General features: G+C 53.5%; 1 long non-coding RNA gene across 1 annotated transcript in view; it reads right to left on the bottom strand.

Moving 5' to 3' along the window:
- Positions 1-11958, bottom strand: part of LOC130262522 (uncharacterized) — a 99373-nt gene extending 87415 nt beyond the window's left edge. The window contains exon 1 of the long non-coding RNA XR_008842129.1: positions 11793-11958. This is a non-coding gene — a long non-coding RNA (uncharacterized LOC130262522). The remainder of the gene's footprint in view (positions 1-11792) is intronic.
- Positions 11959-16657: the final 4699 nt, after the last annotated feature.

Raw genomic sequence — 16657 nt, 5'->3', positions numbered from 1 at the left:
ACCTAATTGGCGGCTGCTCAGCGAGCCCAGCGCAGCCAGAGCCCAACCGCAGCACTTGGGCTGGCTGTGAGATCATCAATCACACTCTGAGCCCAGCACAGCCTCCCCTGCTCTCCGTGCTCCATCGATCCGGTGCAGGGCTGCACCAGGGAGCAGGAGAACGATGGGGACACGGGATCTGAGCTGGGCTGAGCTGAGCTGGTGCTGCTCCAGGCTCCCAGCAATTGCCTCCAGTTGTTTCCCTCAGCTAGGAAATAGTTTTCTTTTCCACAAAGGAAATCCACCACGGTTTGCTGCTTCGTTTGTTTGTTCTGGTGCTGGCTTTGGAAACGCTCCAAGGATGTTGGCAAAACAAAAGCTGATCAGTTGCTGGTGCTTGGCTTTGCCTGGCCACCGTGGGTCTGTGCCCTGCCACCAACACTGCCCCATCAGCATCAGTTCTGCACATCCAGAACCTGAGCCCTCCTTCTGGGGCTCAGCCTGGTTTCCAGACAGGACTCAAAAACCCAATTCAACAGGAAAAAGCTGCTCCAAATGAAGGAACATTCCAGTGCTGAAGGAAGGAGCCCTCCTGCCCCAGGGCTGCTGCCATCCCCAGCCAGGTCCTGCTTCATTAATCCAAGCCCGAGTGGTTTAGGAATGGCTTTGCCATCCCTGCAAACTGCCAGCCTGCCCGAGGGGAACACTCCCAGCTGTGGTGGGGAAAGGGAGCAGGGGCTGAGGCACGTTTGATGCTGTGTCCTCAGGAAAACACCCAGAACTTGGTGGAGAGCCTGTGTGCTCCCTCAGATGCACCCAGAAGGATTGCTCAGAGAGGAGCAGCAATAATCACCACAACCCAAAGACAAAAAAAAAAAAAAAAAAAAATCAAAGGCTAATCCTAAAAACTCTCCTTTAATCTTTGTGCTTCCAGATGTCGTCTCCCTTTCATCTAGGACTTTGCTGTTCACTACAGTTACAGAAACCACGAGGCTGAAAGAGGGGAGGAAAAAAAGAAGAGATTAAATTAATGAGCAGGTAAGCAGGTTTATCATTTTGTCTGATCCTTCCTTCCTTCCTGCTAATTTCTCTGAGCCAATTTGGGAGTCAGAGTCTGATGGTAACTTTGCCACAGACTCTTGTATCCCTTTTCTTCCTTACATCATTTATCCCAATGATGATAATTTCTGATTTGTGGAGCTGCTTCGAGGGCCAGTGCAGCAAGGGGGGTGTTGGCAGAGAAAAAACATTTGCCTGCATAAAGATAATGAAATGGGTACTTTGGGCTTCTGGTAGTTCTGTCTGGGCTGTGCCATAATTAGGCTGTAATGAGCAAGGGCACAAAAACTGGAAGTGTGGAAAGGGGTGGGAGAGGAGCACCAGAGTGCCCAGGTGCTGAGATCTTCCTGTCTTCTAAACCTTTCTGGAGGTGTCCTGAGTGGCTGCAGCCATTCCCAGGAGCAAGTGGGTGCCAGGGGCACTGACCCTGTGGGCACTCATGGCTGGAGTGTCCCCTCAGGGTCACCCCTGGGCTGCCACACCGAATCCCCCGGGCAGAGCACGTTGGCACACCCTGCATCCTGCTTGTTAATGCAGAACAGATTTTCAGGGCTGAAATTCCCGGGTTTTTGGGGGCTGGAATTCCCAGGGCTCAGGGCTGAGTATTGCAGGATTTTTGAGGCCAAAATTTCCAGGTTTTGGGGGCCAGAATTCCTGGGGTTTTGGGTCTTAAAATTCCAAGGACTTTGGGGCTGTAATTCCCAGAGTTTTCAGTCCGAAATTCTGAAAGTTCTAAGCTTAGGATTCCCAGGATTTTGGGGGCAGAATTCCAAGGGTTTGGGTCATAAAAATTCCAAAAATTTTGGGGCTGAAATTCCCAGGATTTTGGGGCTGAAATTCCCAGAGATTTCAGGCTGAACTTCTGAGAGTTCTAAGCTTGGAATTCCCAGGTTTTTGGGGCCAGCAGCCAAATGTGAAGCCATCAATCAAGGCTCAGTGGAAGCGTTTTGTGCCCAGGGCTGGGCTGGTGCCAGGCTGTGAGCGGCCACCCCGCACAGTGTGGCAGAAATGAGCCCCCAGAGCTCAGAGGTGATGTGGCCATGGCCATGCTCCACGAGCCCTGGGGATGCTCCAGCACTGGCCAGCTGATAAAGCTTCAGCTCGTTAGTGAGGAGCTTGCAAAGGAAACGAGCTGGTGCCAGGTGTGTGGATGGCTCGTGGCTTTCGGCCTTCCTGCACCAGGGCAGCAGCTTAAATCAATTGTGCTGGGGCTCTGTCATCCTGTGGCTCAGGCCTGGAATGGCCAGTGGTCACCCAGGGTTAAGGTCCCTGCTGTCCCTCCCTCTGCTGCTCTCACTGCTGTCCTTACAGGGCTGCTGCCAGGGAGGAAGATGAACGCACGCTTAGCAAAGCATTTACCAGGAGGGCACTTTACCACCAGACAGGTGGGTTCATAAATCCTCCAGCCCCTTCAGACAAGAGCAGATTACTGCCTGCCCTCGATGGGTTTTGCTCAGAATTGAATTACAGGCTCTGCATAAGACTCTGGGGGGCAGATCCTGCTCAGGGAGCCACCTGCATCCTCCCCTGCCATGGATGGGCCAAAACCAAACCAAAACCACTGCAATGGACTTCTCCCTTGCTCTGGCACCATCCCCTGATCCCCTGCAGCCCCTGGCAGGGCAGGAGGAGAGGTCTCAGCCTGCTGATGCTGGCTGGGGGATCTCTGAGAGCCACCCTCTGCTTGGATGCACTGCTCAGGAGCAGCTCCTTTCCCTCTCCTAACTTCTTTTCCTAATGGCGTTTGCTCCAAAGCTGTTTTCCCCTTGGTTCTTCCCACCTGCCTCCTCCTTGCAGTCCAATTAGTGCTTTGTTGGTGGTTCCTTGAATGTCAGTGGTGGTGTCCGTGTGCCCCTGGTTTGAGGTCGGTCCCTCAGCCCCGTCAGGCACTGTCTGACCCATCCCTCTGTTTCATCTTCCCTTGCTGGTGCTGCCTGGGCTGCTCTGAAGTGCTGGAGCTGACTCCAAAGTAGAAAGCTTTTCAATTAAGAAACTTTTTTTTTTTTCCTAGGACTCATTAAAAGAGAGAGAGAAAAAGAGAGGGTTATTATTTATTTTTTTTTCTTCTTTGTGGTAATTATTATTAATGGCCTTTCTTTTTAGCAGAGGTTTGTTACCCTGGTGCAGGAGGGGAAGGCTGGCAGGCACTGGCACAGGGGTGTAACTGGAAGTGACGGGGAATGATGTCTCCTACATGATTCCATTAGCAGGAGAACACATCTGAGGGAATGTGTGATTCCCAGCTCCTGCGTCGTGCACCACGGCGGGGCTGGGGAGAGGAGAAGCTGAGAGCCGGGCACGGCAAAGCCTGCAAACAGCAATCCTCCACTTCCAGACTTCCAGAGAGCCTTTGGCCGCTGGGCAGCCCTGCCAGCACACCCAGCCAAGCTGCCAGGACCTGGAGCTGACCCTGCCCCACAGCAGCCATGCCCCAGCCCCTCCCTCCACCCTCTGTCCCGGCCTCCCCCTTTCCCTGCATCAAAGCATCCGTGCAGGCACAGCACCGTGCCTGACCCACTTTTGTATCCGGAGCAGCCGCTGCCGCTGGAAGCTCATAATGCTGCAGTAATCCCGGGTGATCAAAGGCTCCTCATCCACCCCCAGGTACAGCAAGTGCAGGCAGGAGCCTGGCGAGGGGCTCTGGGCAGGGAACGCCCCAGCGCAGCCTCTCCGCGGGCTCCTGGTGCTGCCGGAGCAGAAAGCAGAAAATGGGACACGGCTCTGGGAAGCCCAGCTGTGCTCCTGGGAGACCCAGGCTGAACAGCTCCTGCCAAATGTGGGCAGCTCCTCTGCTCCTTGAAGGAGTGGGTGAGTGAGTGAGTGGCAAGGCCAGCGCTGGTCCTTGGGGGCAAACGGCTCAAGGCTCCCGGGGAGGAAGGAGGTGCCACCTGCTCTCACAGCTCTTCCTTATAGTGGCCCCGTTGTTTTGTTCTGCTGTGGATAAATCCCATTTTCTGAGCCAAATCTGCCAAGTGAGGCTGCACTTGAAGAAATGGAACCCCTCCTGTGGCCCATGCTGCACTAAAAGCAGTGCCAGGGCGATGGCTTTTTGGTGGCTGCAGCTGCAGCATCCCGGACTGACCCCCACCCATAGATGGGGATCCCCTGCCCACCCCAGGCTCTGCTCTCCTCACCTGGGCAATCCTGGTCCAGGCTGTCTGCAAACACAGGTGGCATCAGCTGCCTCAGGTTGGCTTTGCCACAAGTGACAGCAGAGAACTGCTCTTCTATTCTACTTTTATGATCTTCTTAATGAAAGCTGAGGCTCTGGAGAAGGATGGCAAGGCCTTTCCCTGACCCCACCAAACTCCCTCATTGCCCTTCAGGGATGGGCAAACACCCAGTGATAAACACTTGGCTAATGGGCACGGCTCCACATCATAAACATCACCTCCTGCTCGCACTAATTGTCCTGCTTGTCAGCGCTCCTTGCACAGTGACAAACGATTTGGGTTTAATGGAGATCAGCTTCCCCTGTCACTCCTAAGTCATCCCTCAGCCAGGGATGAGTCACAGGGAGAGGCCCTGGCGAGCAGGGGAGCAGCCCTTGACAGAGACTTCCCCGTTCCCTCTGCACCTGTGTCATCCATAACAGCCAGGCCAGACCAATTTTTCCCCAAGGCATATTTTCCCAGCCAAAGCCACTTTGTTTCCTGGAGTAGGAGCAATATTTATCCTTCCCTGTGCTGTGAGATCAAGCGAGCGCTTGATAGAATTAAAAGGCAACTCATTTAAAAGCAATGCAAGAGCAGCAGTTGGATTACCTGGGAAATTCATGGCTGCAGGGTCATTTTCCGGTAATAATTTGCTGTGGACTTAAAATATGACCTTTTGTTACTTCTGCTAGAGCAGAACCTGGCCAGACTCACAGGGGTCAGGAGATGGATGGGTGCCCAAACAGTCCCAGAGTCTGGAGTCTTGTTTGCAGGGCTCTTGAAAGGAAGTATAAAGAAAAAAAATCGAATCCCAAGTGCTCAGCTGAAGATAAGGAAAAAAATCCCCAACCTGTTACAAACTTCAGAGCTCTGGAGGAGGAGGAGAAGCCGAGCAGACATGTGGCAGTGAGAGCAGCAGAAAGGAAAGCGTTGACCTCTGGCCCTGGCAATAGCAAGGATTTCTTTAGATATAAAGAAGAAAGAAAGGCTGTGATTGCTGGTAATGTGCTGTGAAAGAAACATTTCTTCTCAGCCTCCAACCTGCCAATTGAAGCGTGAGCTGAGGAGCAGGACACGGCCCTGGGAGGCTCTGAGCTGCTGCTGCTGCTGCCCCAGCGCTGGGCACTGCATCCAAACACTCCAGGAGCAGCAGCATCCAAGGCACAGAGAGCCCTTGCTGCCCCAAAGGAGCCACAAAATTGTCACCTGTGTTCCCCAGCCTGGGACTGCACACTGGTCTGGCAGGACACGGTGATTGTCACATCAGAGGCTTTGTTCTCCCCTGGAAAACAAAACAAGCAGCAAGATTTACCTAGAAGGTTTGTCAGGAAGGAAATCAAACCAACTCCTAACAAACCCCTCTTCAGAAATTATCTCACTGAGTTAATGATGTAAGAAGACTGCAAGATCCAGCTGGGTGAAAAAAATCTTCCAGCTGAGATTCTCTAACAGCTTCCCGTGGTGAGGAAGTTATTAAAAATCCTGCCCTGGAGAAGGGCCCCCTCTCTGCGTTACCAACTCCCATCACCCAGGTGATGATTCGGAGATTTTCTGAGGTGTTTTCAGTAAAGACAACTGATTTATAAAATAAGAGTAAAAAACTCCCTTAACTTGGCTGCTCTGCATGATTTTCCCCAGTCTCCATTTTTTCAGCTGAAGCTGCAGTAAAACATAAGAGGAATTTCTCATGTTTACCCATTGGGTTTTGTGTTGGGGCGCCTTTGAGATACCTGCCCTCCAAAATAAATGGTATTACAGAAGAAAAACAAAGAAAAAAGACGAGGAAATGTGGCATTTTGCCACTCCAAGGACATCAGAAGAAGCCAGCTGAACTTGGTGGGGTGAGATCTGCTGGTGCTGCTGGAGCAGTGCAGAACTGGCCTCCAAGGCTGGAGACCCTTTCCCTTAGTGCTGGGGCACGGGGTTATGCTCCCCAAAACCCCCTCCAGCCCTCCTTGTCCTTGTCCAGGCACGGGAACTGTCCTTTCCCACAGCACAGCCACCCTGCTGTGGGCCCATCCCCTCAGGAAAGCCCCCACGCTCTTGTGTCGTGCCATTGTGCAAACCAGACATCACCCACAGCCAGCCTGCCACCTGAGGGGGCACCTGGGCAGGTGCAGAGCCCACAGACACTGTTCTCCCCTAAAAAGCCGTGTCTTTTCCCTAAAGCTTGCAGACGAGAGTCTGGCAGGGCTCCCTGGCTGGTGGCTGCAGCCAATCCCTGTTAGAACATCCCACAGAACCTGTCGGGCTGTAAATCGCTGCCTGCTGAGCACCCAGGACACGCAGATCCGAGGTAACTTTACTCCAGAGAGCCAATTAGTGCAAATCTGGCCTGGTAATTACCGTGTGATCAGCTGCTGATGTCTCCGGGCAGATAAGGCTGGGGAAGCATCTCTGAAGGCAGTGGCAGTTGTGATGGCCTCACCTCCGTCCCCAAAGCCTCTGGGAGGTTCAGCCTCAGGCAGGGAGCAGGGCAGAGCTGTGGCTGTCCCTGTGGAGCTCTGCTCCAGCCTCCACCCGGAGCTGGACGTCTCCTGTGGCTGACAGAGCCCAGTCCTGCTTCTCCTGGAGTGGGCAGTTTCCAGCGGGCAGGATTCACCTGCTGGGGGCTGCACCGTCCCTGGGGGAGCCCAGGGGGCTGCAGGAGCACGGGGGATGCTCAGGGCCCAGGAGGAGGGAGGCACCAGGGCTGGGGAGGTTCTGAGCCCCTCGGTGCTGCCTTTGTCCCAGCCATGTGTGAGCGCTCCAGGCTGTGCTCGATCAGCAGGGAAGGGACCAGAGCAGGTTTGATTGTGGAGGAGAAAAGAGGATTTTGGCACAGGATGGAGTGCTGGGTGGGACTGTCAGCCACATCCAACCGGATCCACTCCCTGCATGGGAGTGCAAATGGGGTCAGGCACTGGCACAGGGCTGGAGCTGCTCATGTCTGCAGCTGCTGCTCTGAGAGCAGCACGTCCCCCTCTGCTGAGCCCCAGGGTGGTTTGTGAAGCGTCCCAGACTGCTCCCCCTGCTCCAGCCCCGGCAGCAGGCTGAGATCATCATTCCCACGTCATGAAACCTGGAGCTGAGGCTCCTTGGGGTGAGCCTGGGCTCCTTCTGGGGAGGCCAGGGGATGTTTGGAAATAACTGCTGGAGTCATCGTTATGAAACCAGGAGCCATATAACACCAGGAACAGAGCAGTAAAGGATCCTAAACCTCCCTGACGGTTCTGGTGGTTAATGTCTGCCTGTAGCTTAATTACACCATCAATTCCATTAAATAGCACAGTAACAACCTGGAATTTAATGAATACATAGAAAAGAATAAATTGGACTCCCAGTGTAACTGATATTCCTTTATGGAATCAGAGGAAACTGAAACAGAGGTTCAGATTCTTTTTGGTGAAAGTAGAGAAAGAAATAAATTAAAGGTTTGAGCTGTAGCAGCAGCAGCTCCAAACCTGTGGAACCTTGGGGTGGCCCTGCCCAGAGGCTGTGACACCCCTTGCAGGGCATGGACAAAAGCAGGGGCTCCCAAACAGGGCCATGACTGTGTCAAAGCCAGCCAGACCTGTGTGCTACCCTTGGCCCAGCTCCCCCAGCACTGCCCCAGCACTGCCAGGCTGCTCCTGACGCTCTGCATCCTCTCACAGGGTACAGGCACATCCCTTCCTTCCCTTGTCTTCTTTAACTCTGCGTTTCTGTGGAAGAAGTGTTTGCTTTTTTTTGCTTAAATAACCACACACTGTTTGCTCTCGAGGTGTTGAAGCACCCGGACAAATTTCCCGTGTGTTGACGAGGAGCAAACAGTCCGGCAGAACAAGCAATGTTTGCAGAGGAAATCCAGAGGTGTTTCGGTGCGTTCGGAGCTGCGGCTTCATGGGGAGGGAACCGCGGCTCTGCCGGCTCTGTGTCAGGGTGAAGATGCCTGGAACAAGCCCAGCACTGCCGTGTCCTCCTCCTCCTCCTCCTCTGGCCACGAGCAGCCGAGCCCCAGGGATGGAGCAAGGCAGGATGCGCAGGGCAGGGGCACAGAGCAGCAGGGCCGCGGTGCGAGGCTCCAGCCCAGCCTCCCTCAGCTTTAGCCGTGCTCCAGATGATCCCAGAGGATAATCTCTGCCCGAGAGCAGCTGGTGCCCGCTCCCCGCCGGCTCCGCGCATCCCCTGCCGGGGCTCGCAGCCACCCCGGCTCTGCCCTGGCCACGAACCGCTCCGCGCTCCTCCTTGGCAGATGACTCTGGGTTTTTTCCCTTCACACGCAGCTGCGCTCGGTGTTTGTTTGCTGTCAGCTCGGCATGAGCACAAACGGCTGCGGCTCTGCCACCCCCGGGCCGGGGGCACCCCGGGGCTGTGGCTCGGCAGCTCCTGCTCGGCCGCCGGCTCTCCCCTGCCCGGCTGGCAGCAGCTGCAGTGGGGCGGGCAGCAGCGTGCCCCAGCCCTGCTCTGGGGATATCATCTCCCTCTGCGGCGAGGCGGGGATGCGGTGACCGATGCGCGGAGCTGATTGCCTGGATGGCGATGCTGAAAGGGGTCGCGACTCCCTAAGTGCTCGTCAGGATGAAGGATGACAGCCTCAGACAGCGAGACACTTCCCTCCTCTCCCGCAGCTAATGAGTGTTCTGGCGGCCAGGGCTGCTGCTGCTTTTAGTTTACTTTCCCTTTGTTATTTCTCTCCCTTTTATTTGTTTAATTAATTTATTTGTTGTAGTTTTCTCCCTCTTTTCTTCCCCCGACCCCCCTCCATCCTCTCCTGCTTTCCCCCTGGCTTCTGCAGCTATTTGTGTTGGATCCCGAGCAGTTAGCGCTCTGAAAATTTAATTAGGCATTTGGATGGATCCTGGAAGCTGAGCCTGTGCTGGATTCGGGTCCCGCCGCTCTCTCCTAAGGCCACTTCACAGTGGGCGGGGGGACACAGGAGCCCCCGGGGGGACACAGGAGCCCTCCCAGCCCCCAGCAGCGAATATCCCTCGTTCCCCGTGGAGGAACCGGGATGGAGGTGGAAGCGCGTTTGTCAGCAGAGCCTCTCCCCGGCCGCTTTCCCCCGGAGCCAGGGGCGGAATTAGCTGGAGGGAAGGGGACACCGATTTTTCTGCTGACGGGCAGCTCAGCAGCCATCCCTGGAATGTGTTCCTGCTGCAGGCACAGGATGGAGAGCCGGGAGTGCCGGGCCGGGCTCGGGGCTCAGAGAGCCGGAGGGTGAGGCTCGGGGCAGCAGGAGGGCATCTCTGCAAATCTGGCTTCTCGCTCATCCCCCAAGTTTTGCCCCTGTGCCTTGCCCCAGCGCCTTTCAGAAATGAGCTGTGAGCGAGGGATGGGCTATCCCACTCCGAGGGCTTGTTCAGGAGATGCTGCCCTGAAACCCGACCCCGCGTTCCTGCCTGTGCAGATCCAGCGATCCTCCCGTGCCATGGGCGCTCCTGGGGACACGGCACAGGCTCCTGGCAGCGTCACCTGCGGCCCCAAACCCGCACCTGCAGGCACTGCTCAGCACCACCCTAGGGCAGGACAGCCCTTCCTCCCTTCTCCGCTTTGCTATTTTTTTCCTGCCATTTTTTATTTCATCATTTTCCTCCTCTTTACCGATCCCCAAGGCTTGTCCTGCCCGTGTCCAGAACATGATCCCTGTGTCCAGAACATGATCCTGCATCCTGAGACATCCACAGGGAGCTGGAGGGAGGATGAGGAGGTTGGGAGAGATGCTGTGGTACCCGGGCAGAGCCAGAACTGCCCAGGCTCCCCCATCCATGCCCTGAGGAGAAGCTGCCCCAAAGCAGGGAGCCCCCATCAGCCCCCTTTTCATCCCCTATGCCTTCCCTGGATTTGCACATAAAGGCCTGGAAGTGTGAGCAGGCACTAATAAATTACTTGCTGGATTGGCAGTTTGAGGCTTTTTTTTTTTTTTTTTCCTACTGTAAAACAAGTAAAAAATATGCCAGGCTCACTCTTGCCTCTATTTTTTTTTTTTTTTTTTTTTTTAAGGATCAGTTAGACACAGGGACTCCAGAGTGAATAAACTGGGATTTATGTCCCCGTCAGTCGGATCCTTAAACTTCCTAAGTGCTTAAAACATACACATTTTAACTTGAAAAATTACCAGGTTTGTCTAAAGGAAAATTTCAGCATAAAACAGGAAACTCATTTGAAGAGAGAAATTCTCCAATGAAGCGAACCCAGGCAGTCATAAAAAAGTTAAACCAGGCATAAAGGGAAATGTCAGATGTGTGGGAGAGCCAGATGTCTCTCTATTTTTTCTCTTTTTTTTTATATTTTTATAACCTAGATCAGATTATAGGAGAATATATGAATGTATCTCACAGGGAGGGGGATGCAGCAAGAGGAGGAGGATTTAGTTCCCAGCCTGTAACTTGCTGTAACGTGGAGCACTCTACAAAGAAAAACATTTTTTTATTTCTAAATAAAGCACTTTAGAGTGACACATTTATTGCTGGCAAAGAATTACTCAAATAAGAGACATTGTCAGCTATTTATTTTAAAAGCTTTTTTTTTTTTTCTTTAGTTTGGGGAAAAAAAGAAAGATCAAAACCCCTTTCCATTCCTCACAATATTCCCTTAAAAGCTTTAAAATAAAGTGGATTTTTTTTTTTTTGCTCCCGGGTTGCTTTTCTGGTGTCTCCAGGGCTGTGCAGCCTGGGGGAGCCTGCAGGGAGTGGAGTTCCAGCTGGGAATACTGGGATGAGCCAGAGCTCAGCTGGGGGATGCCCACACAGACTCTGTTCTTGCCCTTGCCCACCACGGGCATTTTCCAGGGAGAAAAATGGGAATTCTCAGTTTCCCCAGGTGGGACTGCAGCAATCTGTACCTGCAGCACGAGCTGCAGGGCTCTGGCACAGGAAAGGCTCCCGTTTATCCAGAGCAGCCCCAGAGCTGCCATGTCCCCCTTGGGAGGTCTGGCAGGGCAGCAAGGAGGGGAAGGGAGATGCTCCTTTTCTGGGAATGTGCTGTGGGGTGGGACAGCTGTGATTTGGGGCTCAGGTGTGGGGTGAGAGGTGTTGGGGTGTGGAGGGGTTTGGGATGTGAGATCCTGTGTGTGGGCACATGGGAAAGGTGCTCTGGGTGCCAGCACAGCCAGACCCCGCAGCAAAGCCCAGCCTGGAGCATTTGGTGGTGCCAGCAAGGCCAGGCAATGTGAAACACCTCGTCACACAGCCCTGACAGCGAGCCCTGCCTGCAGCCAGGGCTGGGAGTGCCAGCCCCTGCCCAGAGCAGCACAGCATCAGCGTGCCTGCCAAGGCTCCCCACTTAACCTCCCCAGCAGCACAGCTGCAGCGCCTTTCTCAGCCTCTGACATGTTTGTCCTCTCCCTCCTGCAGAAAAAAAAAAGAGAAGGAAAACAGATCTGTCCATGCCAGGCTGCAGAGAATCTCCCTGGCTGCCCATGGGAGATCTGGCTGAGCCCATGGAAGGGCATCCCTGTGTCCTGGTTTGAAGGACAGGTGTCTGCTAAGAAAGGCAGAAGCTTCTCTTTGAAATGGAGAATGTAAACCCCCTTTCTCTAAATTATTATAATTTTGAAATTAAGGGGCTCTCAGGCAAAGAGATGGGAATTAGGAATAACAGTTCCTTACTAGGAAAATTAAACTAGAAATGCAGTATTACACAGAACAATCCCAAACCCTGCCAGAGTCAGAATCCAAGCTGACACCCGTCAGTCAGTCAGGGTGTTGGCACAGTCCCATTCAATGGTGGCTGCATCCTCCTGCAGGGGCAGATGTGGTTCAGCTGGAGCAGTGCTCCTGGAGAAGGTGCAGTTTCCTCTGAAGCTCCAGGGATGATGTGCAAAGGTCTGGTTTTCCTCTGGAATCCAGTGGAAAGAAGGTGCCTTGGTGTCCAAAATGTCAGTTTTTATCTGGGTAGGAAAGGCTTGGCTCCTCCCCTGGCTGGAGCATCTCCCAGTGGGATGATGGAATTTTATCAGTCATGCCCTGGGACTCATTGGCCATGAACAGGAGATATCTCCTGGAGGGAGGATGGGCTGTGGGAAGATAAAGATGATTGCCCAGCTGGTTTAAAGATGGCCCATTAGCAGAGGATATCTCGCTGGAGATAAAGGTCACTGCCCCACCTGGTTTTAACAGATGGTGGTAGAATACTCATTTCTGGCCACATCCTGTTCTGCAAGCTAAGACACCCTGCATCACAGGCATGGCACAGCCAGAGCTGCTCCACAGGGGCCAGGACAGCAACCTTTGTGTGCAGGAACCAGGGGGCTCAGGAGGGAAGGAGCCTGCACCAGGTGGAGATGCAGGAGGCCGAGGGACCCTTGCCTTTCCCTCCCTGCCCTGTCTGACTCCAAACCACCCTTAATTTGTCCACACTGCTTTGGATGTGTTGTTTCATTAGCTTTTCATTCCAGCTACTTTCTTTCCCCCATAGATTATTCTATTCCTCTTGTTTCCCCCCTTTTCAGTTCCTTTTGCTCTATAATTGGATCATTTGCAGTTTATAGGAAGGATGAGAAACAAAAGGTATTGACAACGTGAGCATTCAAAATTATATGTCAAGCTCAAAAAACAGGAGATGAAAAGGAAATCTGGGTCCTCTTTCTTTGCATTCTGATTTCTGAACCTGCAGAGCTCATTAGTTTCCTGTGATTGGGACTTTTTCTGTGTCTGTGGAAACCAGAAACCTACTTTTAAGAAGAGCTGTAGTCAGTTGACTCCAGAGATTAGAAACAGCAAGGTAAAAGCCCATGGTAAGTGCTCAGCATTAAACTTTTCTCCTCTTCCTCTTCCTCTTCCTCTTCCTCTTCCTCTTCCTCTTCCTCTTCCTCTTCCTCTTCCTCTTCTCATTATCAGGCACCGTTTACATCCAGGCCCAATGCTTTTCCCACTGAAAACACAACCAGATATTCTCTGGAAGAAAACAAAAGAAGTTTTTATTGTGGATCTCTTCTACTTGCCAGCAACTGTCCATCAGGATGGCACAACACAAACCCCTTATTCCCAGAGAAATGGGAGCTCCTTGTAAACCCCCAGCTGCAATTCCCAACTTCCAGCCTCATTTTCTGCTACCACTTCTGCCAGGCTCCATCCCAGAGCTGCTGGGGCTTCGGGAGGCAGGGCTGGAAGGCAGGGATGGAATTTGGGGATGGAATTTGGGGATGGAAGGCGGGGATAGAATTTGGGGATGGGATCTGGGGATGGAATTCGAGGATGGAAGGCAGGGATGGAATTTGGGGATGGAATTTGGGGATGGAAGGCAGTGCTGGCCGCATTTGGGACACCCTGCCAGCGCCTGACCAAGGCTCAGACCAATTACTGCTGGCGTGAGCCCAAACCATCCATCTCAGCAAATTTCCCTCCAGGGGCCACCCCATTAGTAGCAAATAACTAATTATTGCTGTCAGCTTTAATAAAAAAACATGAGTTGAAAGATATTCCCCCCCAACTTTCCATTGCTGTATAAATTACAGGAGACAAAACTAACTTCTAAATTGAGTAATTCCAGACATTTGTCAGACTCCAAGAAATGCTTTAATTAGCGTTGGTTAATAAAGTGTTTAGGTAATTAGGAGAACATTTGTCCTGCCTGTGCAGATTTTTTTTCCCTCCTGCTTACGACAACTCAAAAAAAAATTAATTGGAGTCCAGGCTTCAGGAATTACAAAGCTTTTTTTTGGTGCTTTCTTGGTGAGACCGTTAATGATTCTAGGGGGAGTCGCCTGTAGTGATCGAGTTCTGGAATTTTTCCCTCCTCTTGCTGGGTGTTTTGTCTGACGTGGGGAGCAGGAGCTCTCGGGGGACGGATCAAACGCAGCCCCAGCAGCTGATTCCCCGCGGGGCGTCGGGCGGGACGCGCTCAGGGAGCGTCTCTGTCTGCAGCAGGCGCGGCTGTGCCAGCGACAACGTCGTTCTGGCTCCGCTCCTGGGCCCAGACGCAGGAGCTGAGCTGAGCTGCCAGCCCACAGAGCTGTCACCCTGCCAGAAAGCGGCACTGAAACCCCGGCCCCCACCCTGCTGCTGCCGCTGACAGCTGCTGCCATGGCAATGGTCCATGGCACACCCAGCATCCCAACCCTGGCACACCCAGCATCCCAACCCTGGCACACCCAGCATCCCATCCCTGGCACACCCTGCATCCCATCCATGGCACACCCAGCATCCCATCCCTGGCACACCCTGCATCCCATCCATGGCACACCCAGCATCCCATCCCTGGCACACCCTGCATCCCATCCATGGCACACCCAGCATCCCATCCATGGCACACCCAGCATCCCATCCATGGCACACCCAGCATCCCAACCCTGGCACACCCTGCATCCCATCCATGGCACACCCAGCATCCCATCCCTGGCACACCCAATATCCCATCCCTGGCACAGCCAATATCCCATGCCTGGCACAGCCAATATCCCATGCCTGGCACACCCAGCACCCCTCCCTGGTGTTCAGGAGCCGAGGGCAGCCCGGGCTGCTGGAGTGTTTGCCATGAGCAGGATTCCAGCAGCCCGGCAGGGTCCAGGCCCTGCCGTGGCTGTAAAAGGTCAGTGCTGGGAGCACCCGGGCTCTTGGTGCTGAGGGGAGCTCTGAGTGCTGCAGGAAGGGCAGGAGCAGGGAGGAAGGGTTATTTTTAGCAGTGTTAGATAACAGGGCTGCAGCAATTCCTCTGGACGAGACCACAGGGCAGCGAGGAAGCCCCGAGGTGAGCACAGAGCAGGGCAGGGAGGTGAGGCTCTTTCCTGCTCACCGAGTCCAGACTCCTCTTGAGGTTTCCACCTTGCACTTGTGCTGCAGGAAGCTCTTCTCTGCTCTTGAAGCAGCTTCTTGTGCCTCTCTGTGCTCAGCAGGCTCTGGCACAGCTGCTGGAGCAGCCAGCTGAAACCAGCTCCACTCATCGGGCCGTGCTTGGTGCAGAGCAAAGGCACAGATGCTTTGTGCTTCAGATGTTAAAAATTTAAGAACTGGTTAGTCTTGAAGATGTCCTCATGGAAAGGTCTTCGTGTTGTCAGTTTAAAAAATCCCATGTAGGTGTAGCTCACTTCCTACTGAGCACTTTTAGTGGGAGCTGCATCCTGCTGTGGTCCCGGGGTCGTGTCCTCGCCAACTGCTTGGCACCAGTTCCTGCATCTCATCCAATCAATGCATTAAGTGACTCTGCAATTAATTTGCTCGTCTGGGTTACAGGAGTGTGGGAACAATGAGAAACACACAATTTTCTGCTCTGCTTTGGGCTCATCACAGTGGGCTCTGTTTGCACCATGCCCTGAATCCCTCAGGTTTGCAGCCTCACAGTCCCTGCACACCTGGGCTGTTCTGTGCCCTTCTGCATGGAGGAGTTCTGTGCTCCTGGTGGCTCCTTCCCTCTGGGGAGGGAATGAGAGGCTCTGGGATGCCTGATGGGATCCCAGCTCCAAGCTTTGGGTTTATGCACAACTCTGAGGACACAAAACTCTGCAGAGTCCTGGCAGGGAAGGGGAGGATTCAACTCCTGGCCCCTGAACCAGCTGGGCACAAAGGCTCCGTGGGAATCAAAGCCAGCTCTTTGCCATGCTTTAACCCATGGTGATGTGTCACTGATCAGCACATTGGTTCTAATAGCTCCCCAGGTAGATTTGGGAGAGCAACGAGTTGAACATAAAAAATCCCTTTATTATTGCCATTTTGCTTTTATATACCCATCAAGCTTTCATATTTAATCTCCTACATCACAATAGCTGATCATTTTTAACATTTGACATTGATAAAGTGCCCACTGCTATTATTCTGACATACTATAAAACATTACACCCATTTGCGATAGAAAAGGCACAGAATCAATACTCAGCCCCATTTTCCAGGGCAGCAGTAAATCATGGGGAGACTAACAAATTGTTTTAAATATAAGCACCTTCAAAACCAATAAAGAACCCAACCGATCCCTGTCCATTGTCACAGCTGTCAAACATCTTTACTGCTAAATGGACATTTGGGGGGTGGCCCAAAAGAGCTCAGGTCCCCTGGGAGCCAGGCTTGGGGGGCTCTTGGATGTGCTGTGAGTTCCTTTGGGCAGCTGGAGGGAGCCAGGGCAGCCTCACAGCTCACCTCTGGCAAGGCTGCAGGGAACCAAGCCCAGCAGCTGATCGAGGGTCGGGAGGTGAAGCTGCTGGCCCAGGGTGCAAAGAAAATCGCATCTCCCAGCTGTCCCCAGCCCATGGCAGGGCTGTGAGGTCAGTCCTTCCTGGAGGCGGCACAGAAAACGTTCCCAGATTGCTTTTTTTGGTGAGCTGCTCTTGCTGGAGAGCAGCGACCTGGCTGTGGGCGAGGGCAGCCGTGTTTTCCCCGTGCTGCTCCCGGGGGTGGTGTCACCTCGCTGTGTCACCTCGCTGTGTCACCACCTGGGTGTCACCTCGCTGTGTCACCTCCTGTGTCACCACCTGGGTGCTGGCAGCACCAGGCAGGGCACGGCTGAGTCAGGCACTGCCTGGCACGGTCCCGTCCCTGCTGGCACATCTGGCACATCTGGGAGGTTCTCAGTCCTGG

This window comes from Oenanthe melanoleuca, chromosome 24 (assembly GCF_029582105.1).
Source record: "Oenanthe melanoleuca isolate GR-GAL-2019-014 chromosome 24, OMel1.0, whole genome shotgun sequence".
Classification (NCBI taxonomy): domain Eukaryota; kingdom Metazoa; phylum Chordata; class Aves; order Passeriformes; family Muscicapidae; genus Oenanthe; species Oenanthe melanoleuca.
The sequence above is the reverse complement of the archived record's forward strand: the minus strand, read 5'-3'. Positions and strand labels throughout refer to the sequence as shown.